The following is a 13383-nucleotide window of genomic DNA, read 5'->3' on the forward strand; positions in this document are numbered from 1 at the left end:
ACCATTTTAGCTAATGGGGCCTCCCGCTGCTGCTGCGCCGCCGGAGCATGATTTCTGTTCTCATCCTGAAGCAAAGTTCTTAACCCAAGGTACTATTTCTGGGGTAGCAGAGTCTGTAACCTGAAGCGTATGTAACCTGAAGCGTATGTAACCCGAGGTACCACTGTACAGTTGTACCTCTGAAGTCTAATGCCTTGCAAGACGAATGTTTAGGTTCCCGAAAGCCGCAAACCTGGAAGTGATTGTTCCAGTTTGTGAAAGTTCTTTGGAACCTGAACGTCTGACCTGTGCAAGCTTAATACCTGGGTGCTATACAGCAAAGTTTTGCTCAAATTAGACCTACTGAAATTAAGTAACATGACTACAACTGATCGATTAATTTCAAAAAGTCTACTCTTACTTGAGTATCATCCATGGAAACTGGCTTGAAACAGATCATTTTGATTCCAGAACTGTTTGATTCCAGAGCTAAGATCCTGCCAGGGAAACTCTCCAACTAGCCATGAATGTTTAAGCTTACCCAGAAAGTTCTTCATTGAAATAGGAATATGTGGATTGTCTCCAAAGTTGTGCTACATTAAATAACTTTTAAATGATGGCAGGGGGTGCTTTACAAAGTGAAATTTAGCGTACATGGGTATGTGTGAGAATTCTGCAACATGTCAGTTTCTCCACAATTACACATGCTCAGAAGCTGTTGTACACGTTGCTCATTGTGGGCAGCATTCAACTAAGTCATTGTGGGTGTGGAACAAGTTCCACTTGTGCAATAGTTATTTTCCCTCTCTCCTCCTACTGCATGCCTCCACACCCCCTAAATCTACTCTCAAGGGGTTGGGGAGCCAACAGAACAGGTTTAGGGGTGGCATGGGGGTAAGAGGGGGAGAGGAAATCCCATTGCATGATTGGACCTCATTTCCTGCACACATATCCCACTTGTTTAATTCCACTCAGGACAGTATTTTTCCTTATGTTATGCAGGAAAAAAAATACAATGTGAAGGTCATGTATGAATATTTCACCATGCCTTTGGGAAAGAGAAATGCAAGGGTTTAGTTGCTCTATGTCTAACTTACTAACTGCAGTCAAAGTTTCCAAAGCCTAAGCTACCACCTTCCATCAATGGAGGAAGAGAAAGCAAAGTTCAGGGTTCCAATGAGGAAGCCTAGATTGCTCAACCAAGGCCAGGGTTGGCTTTCCTTACACTCCAATATTCCCAGACCCATTCAGGGCCAAACGTAACAGATAAATTACATTACAAATATCACCAGTTAATGTTTGCCACATAATAAACAAAATGAAAACCTTTCACTTTCAAGATCTGAACACCAAGAACAAAATTCTCATGTCAGGCTTTGCAGAGAGACATGCATGCAAAAACAAAAGGCTTCCTGTACAAAACAAATATTAGAGAAAATACATACACATGCCTACATCAGCAGCACATATGCAGATAACCCCTTAAAATTCATTTCAGGCTTGACTTTCAATATTTTTTTAAGCAGCTGCTTGCATATGTGTAACTTGTTGTCCAGAGTGACAGCTGTATTTTCGCCTGTTTTGACATTGAGTCTGATTTGGGTGAATAGCTCATATCCATTAAAGTGCTTTTACAACACTGAATGACTGCCAGAATACTTCCTGATCAATTTTAAAAGCCAGCTAGCTGTCATCATCTAATCGCAACAGCAGAAAACAAATCTCTGGGGAATAAAACAAGATTTTAAAGCTTTTTTTAAAAGCATGATATTAATTCTGAAACCTACGAGCTATTTAAATAAGAATCCAAAGCTGCTGGAGCTATATCTATGTAAAATAAAAATTAAAAAGCAGCAGCAAAGCTTTCAGCACTTTGGAAAAATCTAAATACTTGTTAATACTGCAAGCATCCTAAAATACCCTTTCTAGTCACCATCTTAACAGTACCATTTCCAGAACACATTTCTGTGTTCATCATTAAACTCAAGTTTCTAAAGTTTTTGACAAAACGAGGGCTTCAACTACACACGAGAGAGTCGTGTGGGTGCATCTCACACATATTTTCATGTGTGCTGGGGAGGAATGTACATGACTCCATCCCATTATAGTTCCCCTTTTCAGCCCTTGCAAACAGCAGCCAATGAATTAAAGCAAGAGCAGCAAATACTTCTGCAATTAGACACCACATTTTTTCAACTACACATTAGCAGAGAGATTCATTTTGGTGGTGCCCAGCTATCTCCTGCAACTTGCAAGTGAATTGCACGTTCGCCTGGTTTGCACATCACGGTATGGCAAACTATGATTTACCAACACAATGCAAACATGTGGGCTCAGAGATGCTTTGCTCATCCCCAGGCTTTTTCACTCTCATGCCATGTTGAGCTAAACCAAAGCTTGGCTTAATGTATTGTCCAAACCCAGCCTTGCAGTTAAGCACTCTTCTCACTAACCACAAGCTTTCATTAGTTTGTTCTTCAGATGGGAACGGGGCCGCTGTGAGTCAATTTTTGTGCTAATAGTTGATTTCACCGCAAAAAAAAAATTATTTTGTTTCACAATACAGGTTTCCAAGGACAATTATAAAGATCAAATTGAATTTATCAAGTTTATTTGCAGCAAAATAGACCTGACAAACAGCACTATGTGTGAGCCAGTGTGATATAGTGGTTAGAATGCTGTACTAGGACCTGGGAGGCCAGGGTTCAAATCCTGCTCAGTCATGAAGCTCACTGGGTGACCTTGGGGTAGCCACTCTCGGCCTAACATGCTAGCGGAATTACTAAACACCATTATCAAAAGTGCCTCATTTATTTGCATAGCCTAAAGTGAACACCAGCATCTTCTACAGCATGTCCAGCTGAGAGTCTTTGAAAGCTATCTGGCAAACTCCAGTAGAATTAGCTGAATCAAAGTGTTGGTAACAGAAATACTGCCTAAAATTTAGGGGAATTTCTGTGTTCCCCTAAAAACACTCTACCCGTTTTAAAAAGTGTTAACATTGATGGACTCCAACTAAGTGCTACTCAAAGTAGGCACACTGAAAATAATGAACCTAAGTTAGTCACATCCAATAGCTTCAATGGGTCTACTCAGAGTAGAACCAGCATTGAATACCACCTAATATCTTCACAGAATTGTAGAGTTGGAAGGTACCACAAGGGTCATCTAGTCTAACCCCAGCAATACAGGAAACATAGCATCTTTATTATTGGAAACATAATCCTATTGACTGGAACATGAATCTCACTGGCATAGAACGTGTCATAAATTTGTACATATGCACAATGGAAGAACTTTTAATATATAATTTGATATATAATAATATTGCAAGTTAAGCAACTAATATTTTTGAACTCTCACCGTCACTAACAGATAATTAATATATGTTTGCCCAACACAAACAAAAAGGAAACACAAAGACTGGCTGTAATCCACAGAGCCTCTACAGACATGTGAAAAGAGCTTCTAAGTGCTCAGTAGGACATTTGCCTTCTATTAAGTAAGACAGCCTTCCTCCACCCCTTCTGGGTAACATCTCTAACTGCTTTTGAAATTCATTCTTAAGTGGTTAGATTGGTGTGCCATTTTTTATATCATGGCATCTTAACTTATCTTTGTTACGAATCTTCTATGCTAATTGTGACTTTGAACTAGTTGCTATCAAGATGGTGCCTTACTAAAATGTGTGCTTGTCGTTTTTGCTTTCCCAAAACAGATCTTCCAAAACATATTTGCTTTTCCAAAACAGAAGTTAAAACTACAGGCACACCAACGCTTACAGGAGGAATGCAGTTGCAAGAAGTATTGACTTGTTACTTATTTGTTGCAATAAGTATTGATTTCAATCTTGGAATGCTATGAAAGGGTTTGCATCAATTACACTGTACATCAGGGTCCTGATACAATTTACCTAATAGTTCCTAGGATGCACAGAGCATAACAACTATCTATTATCACACACCTCCCTAACACACAATGACTCCAAGACTTCCTTTCATTTGAACTTTTAAAGGTTATGTGCATATTTTGGTGGGGCATCCTAGCCCTATTAAAAAGATAAAATGGAAAGTGTGAGCTAATATTCAACTATTATAATCACCTCTGCTCTAAACTGTCGTGTGTATTTTAATACATTATAAATACGTTAAAAGAGCCCTTAATGACAACAACATGATGGCGTTGAGGTTTCTCTTTTACATTATCTATCTACTCAAACAGAAAATTATTTGGCAACTGTGATAAGGCAGCAAGAGTACAATGACTTTCCTTTAATCACTCATTAAAATGCTGATTGCCTGTGGAGTGAGCCTGCAGTTATGGTCAAACACCAAGTCCTATTGTGTGGGTAGCAGCTTGGGCTGTCCTTGGGCTGGGTGGGGTTGAATCACTGCAAAGTAAACAAACATTCTAATGCTGGAAAATACAAATACATGGACTCAATAAAGCCCTTAAGTAACTTTAAATTTCGCTGCCTTAGGGAAACTAATATTGCAGAGCACAAAAGTTCAGAGATAAAGAGACCTACCAGGTGCTGGAATAAACATTTACGGTTTATAGAAGAACAGAACTTGGCACATATGAAATTATTTATTCTAATGTACAAGCTGAGAGGGAAATTAATTTCACATGGCTGTGCTGAAAGGACCATAGGGACACTAAGGGCATTAGCAATATTTCTACCTCTATGTAAGGTATATGTAACTGCACTTATACAGTCATATTTAGGGGGAATTCTGAGCATTGCAAGCAGATAATCTGACTAGTATATCCTTGCGGAAACTAGATGAGTTCAACACCCCACTTCTGTTGTTTTGGTTGTGTGAGGCTGAACTTCATACTAGGAATAGATGTCTAAGACCAGCCCCTTTATTTTCTAGGACATTTCCAACTTCCTCTCAATCCCTCATGGCATGCTTCGAATACTTTCTGCAGTGCACATAAATGATTTTTTGCAATGCAGATCCAAGTAATTGTTGCAAATCTCTTATATGTTATTACCTAAAAGAAGCTTAACTGTGCATTACCTTCTGCATCTGATTGCCCCTCCCGCCCAACCGAAGAATAATATGTTCAAACACTTATAATAGCAAGTACATGGGCAATGCAAAGTTGGACTATGAACCAGCACCATTATACAAGCACTTAGCAAAAGGTAGGAGGTTATTAGCAAAGCTGACCAGTGAACTTTTATTAAGGGAAAGAAGGAAAGCTATATTAAATTAAAGTCTTAAAAACTCTCAAGTACAGGCAACTCCCAATTTGCATAGGATTATGTTACGAGGCACTGCACATTTAAGCGTGATCGCTTATATTTGAAATGCCATTGAAAAAGCCTGCAAACACCCTCTAAACCTCTGGGAACCCTTCAAAAACCCTTTAAAAAAACAGCAACAACTACCAGACTGGCATGAATAGTGGCAATCATTTCCTCCAAACCTCCTTGCTCAAACTCTCAACTCTCCACAGTCCTCAAAGTTTGGTGTAAAGTTTCATGCGGTTGTACTTGCAAAGGCTCATGGGATTGTTTGGAGCTGTTTTTGCCCTTTTTGCTCTTCTAGGGCCATTTATGCAATTTTTTAATTCACTTCCAGGTGTGACGTGATGCGGATGGTCACACATCAATTGGACACATGTCAATGGGGAGTTGCCTGTATCGACTTTAATTACGGTAACTAAAACTGCAGTTTTCCAACAAACTTTCAATCTGCATGCCCATGAATAGAAAATGTTGTTTCTTCTAACTCCGGCTTGTTCACATTCTAAGGAATCTATTCAACCCATAAAGTTAACATGGTATAAGTGAAAACCTCTTAAACACAGAGCATTTTTCATCAGTAAATTCATTCCTTTAAAAGGCAGCGTCCTTCATCAGATACACATTTATGACAGTTTCATCACATAAATGAATGAGAGAAAGGAGTGGGTCGGCTGCGCTCTAGATCAACAGATTTATCCACTAAAATGACGACAAATATGATGCAGTGTTTAAATGCACTATGCTTTTATCACATCCGAAGTAATCAGTTAAGAGGTTTTCATATACAGCGCCATACATGGGATGATCTGAATACATTACAGTTAACAATATATTCTCCTGGGTTATTTATGGTTTACGAAGAACCAATGCTTAGAAAAGTTCAATTAAAAACGGCTTCAGTACTCCATCGTCTACTTACATCCAGGGGATTCATAGCACAACATCCAAAAATTGGCTACAGTCAACTTATCAGCTTGTACATGTCACTGACTTCATTTGACCTTTGTGGATAAGCTGCATTCATAATCATCATCCTTTATTTGCCTAGAAGCATAGGTCATCATAAAATGTTAGGAAATATATTGTTTCACAAAATAGGATGCTACAACATAATAAAATTCTATGAAACTGGGGAAGGGTAATATATGTTATAGGCTGGCATGACACAGTTGAACCGATTCCAGAACTGTTAGGTCAATTTGCAGTGCAAATTTGTATCTACAACTCTGGCTGGAAAAATTATAGCTCAAAATTCCTTACAACCTCTGCTCCCCTCCTTTCCCCCTGATGTACATGTCCCATGGATTGTTCTTAGTTCTTTGGGGTTTTTTGTTTAATTTTGTTTTTTCATTGCGCATATATATATATATATATCTGAATGAAATGTTGGCGATTTTCATGTCCAGATACATTATGGGCATCATAGAGTGCACTTTGTAGAAGAATGCCCTGTGCTTCATTGGTATAAACAATAAAACTGAGAAGAATTCACAACCATACTTTAAAACATACGAAAGTTAAAATACTAAAACAGATTAAAATTACTTTAACTTTCTAAGCATCGGGGTAGGATTGTCGATGTATTATTTTTGAAAACTTTAATAAATATCTTATTAAAAAAAAGGATTGTTGAAACAAGAATGTTTTTAGCAGGTGCCGAAAAGAGTACAGTGGTACTTCGGGTTACATACGCTTCAGGTTACAGACTCCGCTACCCTAGAAATAGTACCTTGGGTAAAGAACTTTGCTTCAGGATGAGAACAGAAATCGTGCTCCGGCAGCGCGGCAGTAGCGGGAGGCCCCATTAGCTAAAGTGGTGCTTCAGGTTAAGAACAGTTTCAGGTTAAGAACAGACCTCCGGAACGAATTAAGTACGTAACCAGAGGTACTACTGTACCATGAAGATGCCTGCTTGATCTCAATAGGCAGGGGGTTCCAAAAGGAGCCTAGGTACACCTTTTGTAACATAGGTGTTTTCTGGTATGATTTTTCCCTGTGTAGCCATAGAAAAAGAGTATGATTGAGACGGCTGGAGATATGACACTCCCATAACCCCTTCATTTCTCTGACACATCCACAGAAATGGCAGAACTCCATGCCAGCCCTGACTTGTTACCAGGGCCACTTCAGGAAATTTGTTGTCTGAGGTGAGGGACCCGATGACTCTTCCCCTCATCCCCTATACAGTACAAAAGTCAACCAGACTCGCAGCTGAATCTTATTTTGATCCTGACGATGAGACAACATTCTCCACTTTACCGGAGGGTGGCAGATTAGCCTAGGGGACACATGGCAGGCCGCATGGTATACACATTTCTGTCTCTGCTCCTCAGCATCTGTTGCCTGAGGTGGCTGCCTAACTTTGCCTTATGGCTTGGCAAACTGCTAAATTGTGTTCATAGAGGTGCTATGAAGGTCTTGTATCAAATTTGCTTGTAATAAGAGGATGGGAGGGGTATTTAATGTTAGAAAACACAGAATCAAAATTCAAAATAACCTTGACAGGTTGGGATGGGCTGAAACTACCAATATGATATTCAGCAGAGATGAACATAAAGTCCTGCATTTTGGTATTAAGAATCAAATGTACAAACTTAGGAAGAGGGGAGTTCTGGCTTGGCAGCAGTACAGTGGTACCTCGGGTTACAGACACTTCAGGTTACAGGCTCCAGTAACCCAGAAATAGTACCTCGGGTTAATAATAATAATAATAATAATAATAATAATAAATTTTATGTATACCCCGCCCACCCCAGCCAAGGCTGGGCTCATGGCGGCTAACAAGCAATAATAAAAACAAGTTGAATGAATACAACTTAAAAACAAGATTAAAATGCAGCCTCAACGCAGGAGGAGAAAGGAAAAGAGAAAGAGGGGGAGGGAATCAAACTGACTCCAAGCCAAAGGCGAGGCGGAACAACTCTGTCTTACAGGCCTTGCGGAAAGAAATCAGATCCTGCAGGGCCATGGTCTCATGAGACAGAGCGTTCCACCAAACTGGAGCCAGTGTTGAAAAAGCCCTGGCTCTGGCTGAGGCTAATCTAACTTCCTTAGGGCCCGGGACCACTAGGGTGTGGCTATTTATGAAACTTAAAGTCCCCCGCGGGCATACCGGGAGAGGTGGACCTGTAGGTACGAGGGTCCTAGGCCTAGTTAAGAACTTTGCTTCAGGATGAGAACAGAAATCATGCTCTGGTGGCACAGCAGCAGTGGGAGGCCCCATTAGCTAAAGTGGTGCTTCAGGTTAAGAACAGTTTCAGGTTAAGAATGGACCTCCAGAACGAATTAAGTTCTTAACCCGAGGTACCACTGTATAAGCAAAAAGAACCAGGAGTCTTAGTTGATCAGAAACTGCATACAAACCAGCATCACAACTGGGCTGTTTAGAAGCTAGTGTGATCTTAGGCCACATTAACAGAAGCATAATATCCAGAGAAATAATAGTTCCACTCTATTCTGAACTTATCAGGCCGCATCTGGATTACTGTCCTGTTCTGAATACCACATTTTAAGAACGACATTGACAAATTGAGTATATCTAGAGCACGCGCCTGGAAACCAAGTCCTACAAGGAACATTTTTAGCTCGAAGATTAAATTGGGACGTGATAGTAGCTTTTGCCACACAGAATATGGAGTAGACCTGTTCTCTGTTGTTTCAGAAGGTAGGACTTTCAGGAAAGTAGATTTTTCTTAAATGTTAGGAGAAACTTAAGTGTAAGAGCTGTTCAACCTTGGAGCCAACTGCCTTCGCATGTAGTGGAACCTCTTTGCTGGCCAGTCATTTGCCAAGGATGCTGTAGTTTCATTCTGCATTGTAGCTCTTTCCTCTGAGCGAAGTGGAGAGGAAGAATGGAGAGGTGCAATTTTTGTCGTCCCTTGGTCCTGCACCCTTGGTATTGCACTCTGTATGGCAGTGAACGTTTCCACTGGTATAGCTCCATCTCCGCCAGCAGAACAACATTCATGTTGCTTCCCAATGCCCCTCAGCTAGATTTACTGCAGGGTTATACTTGCCTCCCAAATTCTCCTTAAAATCAGGAAAATAAAATTCTAAAAAAGCTTTGAAAACAGTATGTTATTGTGCTAACTCCCACCACATATTTATGTTTTTCTCAGACATTTTTTTCCTGATTCTAAAGTCTACCAAGAAGATATACTGCACGTGATATGTTATAGCAACATATTTCACTAGATAAGCATACACAGGAAAAAGTAAAAAATATTTGGTTTACCTCGTTACTATTAAAATATTATTATTAAATAGTTGTTTGCCTATTGGAACACAACTGATTAATTTTCATGTTGTTTACAAGTATATTGTTCCCTAAACATCACAGATTTTTAGAAAGTTCAAGACCAAGCTTACTAAAAACAAAAAAAGCTCCAAGTGATCTGTTGGCACCATCTTAGAGCTCTTATGATGATTTCTGTATGGCTTGGGCCAAATAATTGCATATTATAAGCAGGATTGCTCAGCTGGTTGTCAGACAGGTCATATTGATTTGTAGGGTCATATTGATTTTTTAATAATACATCTGCCAAGTCAGACTTTCTAAACAAGGGAGGAAAGGACTTTGCTTTAGAACCAGTTTGTCAGGCCCATGAGAGGAGGCGGGGGGATGCCAAAAGCCTTCCCCAAATTTACAGGTATTTGTACAGTGGGCCAATTCTAAAGACGGAAGAAGGGTTTCACAATATACATATTGCGAGGAGCAACAGAAAAGAAAAAAGCAAGAGAAAGACTTAACGAGCCTATCCTCAAAACCCACTTGCTGAGCCAGATCTCTCCTCTTCTAAAGCACCTTGCACAGAAGGGGAAAATAAGCACACAAAAAGCAGCGCTTTTAAAAAACATATTTATAAAACAGATTAACTGTTCAATTAAAAAAATAATAAAGTAGTAACAATATAAAGTAACTGTCAATAATAGACAGATAAAATCAGAAAACCAAAAGCATATTCAGTTACTTATCTGGAAAGCATTGTTTAATAAACACCTTTAGCCGGCATATAAAACAGTATAGTAAGAGTCCCTGCCTAATGTTAATGGGATACCGCTTATCTTCAACCTGTTCTGCCATTGAGGACTTCTTGGATCATTCTTTGTCTAGCTCCTCCCCCTTGACCTGTACGCACTGAAAGACTGACAACCGTAACAGACACATAACAATTTTTGTAAAAGTGCAAGCTCCGTAGATCGATGCCAACGGGACTCCACCAGCTAAGGGGTAAGAGGCAAGGGGAAGCAGAGTTGGTGGAACAATAGGAAGAAAAAGATCTTAGTTGGAATCTTATGCTTCCTCAAGGGGTTGGTTATGCCTATATATACCAAAAGAGGTGGTATATATAAAAACACTACCTATGATAGCAATATTTATAGAACCCAGCATCTCCTAGAAAACCTCAACAAAGACTGGTTTGTATTTTTATGTTGTGTACGGCCCTGTGGTCTTAAGATATACAAATGTAATAAATAATAATAATAAAATAACTATAACTCAACATTATCTTAATCATGTGTTAATCAAACAGTAACAATATTGAAACTCTTAAGGCATTGCACTTCCGCACTAGAACACTGTGACTATCATCTCACCACACGATTAACTCAACAGCATCTTACAGCACCTACTTCAAACACACTAAGGACAGTTGCCAGCTGTGAAGATTTCTGGAGCCTCAGCTTCAGGATCTGTCCTTCCAGTGAGCACTCAGGGCTGATTTCCTTAAGAATGGATACATTTGATCTTCTTGCAGTCCATGGGACTCTCAAGAGTCTCCTCCAGCACCATAATTCAAAAGCATCAATTCTTCGGCGATCAGCCTTCTTTATGGTCCAGCTCTCACTTCCATACATCACTATCCTTTTATAGGACGTTATTAGTACACCTATTTAATATTCAGCCATGTTTTATTGTTCACTGGCTTATGTCAGACAGATTTGGGGTGGGGCTAGGGCTGGCTTCAATGACAAGTATCCCACATAGGATACCTACCTGCGAACTGGTAAGTAGTTTTAGCTAAACACTTACAGTATTCTCCCACCACCCACCACCCACCCCCGTAACCATTTATACATTTCTCTCCTGAATCTTTTTCTCAAGTACTTTTTTGTACCACTTCTTTATATATATTTTTCTTCCTGTTAGATGATTCCTGTTTCTCATATCTCTGAAGGAGACAGGCTAAGAAGGAACCATCCTACAGAGACCCTCCTCTGCGTGCACTGTCATGTGTGGTGAGACAAGCATAGCCACGAAAAGGGATTTCTCCATTATGGGACCTAGGAACTAAAGTTTTTAATTCTTTGTATTTCCATTTTTTAATTATCTGTATTATGTTTTATATTCTATTTCTGACACTGCTCAGTTTATTTGTAGAATGGTTGATAAGTTCTTATACAAGCAAGCAAGCAAGAAAACAAACAAACAAACAGTATCTGGAATGCTCTCCACAGGGAAGTTCACCTGGCACCTACTCTGATGTGTTTTCAGCAGGAAGTCACCGGTTCTGGTACCTCATTGCCCTTATAAGAGAACAAGGGAGGCATTCATGGTGAGTTCCGGCACCTCTTTTTCTAAACAAATAGCACTGGTTTTCGGTGCCAGGCAAAAATATTAGTAGGATAGTAATGGTTTTTAAACACTATTTCAAAAATCTTGGGCTAGAACAATCAGAGGGAAGATAGGAAAGAGCACCATTAATAATAATAATAATAATAATAATAATAATAATAATAATAATAATAATTTATATCCCTCCCATCTGGCTGGGTTTTCCCAGCCACCCCGGGCAGCTCCCAACAGAATATTAAAAACACAACAAAACATCAAACATTAAAAACGTCCCTAAACAGGGCTGCCTTCAGATGTCTTTTAAAAGTCAAGTAGTTGTTTACTTCCTTGACATCTGATGGGAGGGCATTCCACAGAGAGGGCACCACCCCTGAGAAGGCCTTCTGCCTGGTTCACTGTGGCTTCACTTCTCGCAGTGAGGGAACCACCAGAAGGCCCTCAGAGCTGGACCTCAGTGTCCGGGCTGAACAATGGGGGTGAAGACGCTCCTTCAGGTATACAGGGCTGAGGCCATTTAGGGCTTTAAAGGTCAGCACCAACACTTTGAATTCTAGGTAGCCAATTGTTTCTTGTGCAGTTTGTACAGCTATATGGTGCCCTGTGGTACACACTCTACTCCTTCACATATGGTGCTTTTGATCACAGTATTTTGCTGACCTTCCTCATGGGCTTAGCGGAAAACATTCATTATTCTGATACAAATACTGGTTAATTTTTACTATATGCTTCAATTGTTTCAGTGCTGGGTGTGATATATGCTTTGATTTTCCTGAAAAGTCAACATTATTTATGCTTCCATACTATGGAAAACAATTACTGTTTAGGGCAAAGAATCTCTGAAGTGTGCATGTAGCAAATTCTGTGGCCAAATTAAAAAGACACAGTAGATGATCTGGAGGGCTTCTTAAGTGCTTTTAAATTAAGAAGAAACTTACATGCTCTGAAAGAAATATTACCAAATTTTAAGAGAGAACAATGCATTGAGACCCAGATCTTGCAATATCTTGTCACTTAATAGAAACATACTTGAATTCTGGTCATTCCCTCCTCCCCAAATGATACGTACAAAGAGAAACAAATACTGTATAACAGTAAATGCAAAGTGGGTGCAAGTAGATAGATACATGTTCTGCAAATTTCTCGCAGCACCATCTCATAGGTCAAAACAAGGTCAATCCCCAATCAGACAGGGATCCTTCATTTCAGCCTGGAATACTTGACAAAATATCCCTTTCAAACCAAATGCCACAATATACTGGGTATCCTACTATAGTCCCTTGTTTCTTCTGGTAAGGAAAAGAATAACTCCAATCTTTTCTCAGCTGCTACAAAGCTTATACAGAGGAAATCCTACTAGGATTTCTTTTAAACTAGAATAACTCACAGAAATATTCAGGGAAAAGAGCTCATGATAACGCTATATTCCTTTCTGAAAGCTTCATATAGACAACTGCTAGCAGATCCCTTCATGGGCACAGCAAAATCTTAAACTGTCTCTATTTGACTCTGCTTGCCTAAGGCATTAAGTTCAATCCACCATGTCGCACCTCAGTAACTCGACACAGAC

General features: G+C 39.6%; 1 protein-coding gene and 1 long non-coding RNA gene across 13 annotated transcripts in view; both read right to left on the reverse strand.

Moving 5' to 3' along the window:
* NPAS3 (neuronal PAS domain protein 3) overlaps positions 1 to 13383 on the reverse strand; it is a 637919-nt gene that overhangs the window by 576982 nt on the left and 47554 nt on the right. The gene's annotated exons all lie outside the window — the stretch shown is intronic.
* The window catches only part of LOC307204470, a 32577-nt gene that overhangs the window by 3201 nt on the left and 15993 nt on the right, over positions 1 to 13383 (reverse strand). Inside the window, exons 1-2 of one of the 2 annotated variants that reach the window (XR_013833707.1) lie at positions 7499 to 7824; positions 6159 to 6283 (exon numbers count right to left, since the gene is read on the reverse strand). This is a non-coding gene — a long non-coding RNA (uncharacterized lncRNA). Of the gene's footprint in view, positions 1 to 6158; positions 6284 to 7498; positions 7825 to 13383 lie in introns of those variants that run through there. The other variant, XR_013833706.1, reaches the window with a different exon arrangement.

The sequence above is a fragment of the Podarcis cretensis genome (genome assembly GCF_951804945.1).
Source record: "Podarcis cretensis genome assembly, chromosome: 1".
NCBI classification, from domain to species: Eukaryota; Metazoa; Chordata; class Lepidosauria; order Squamata; family Lacertidae; genus Podarcis; species Podarcis cretensis.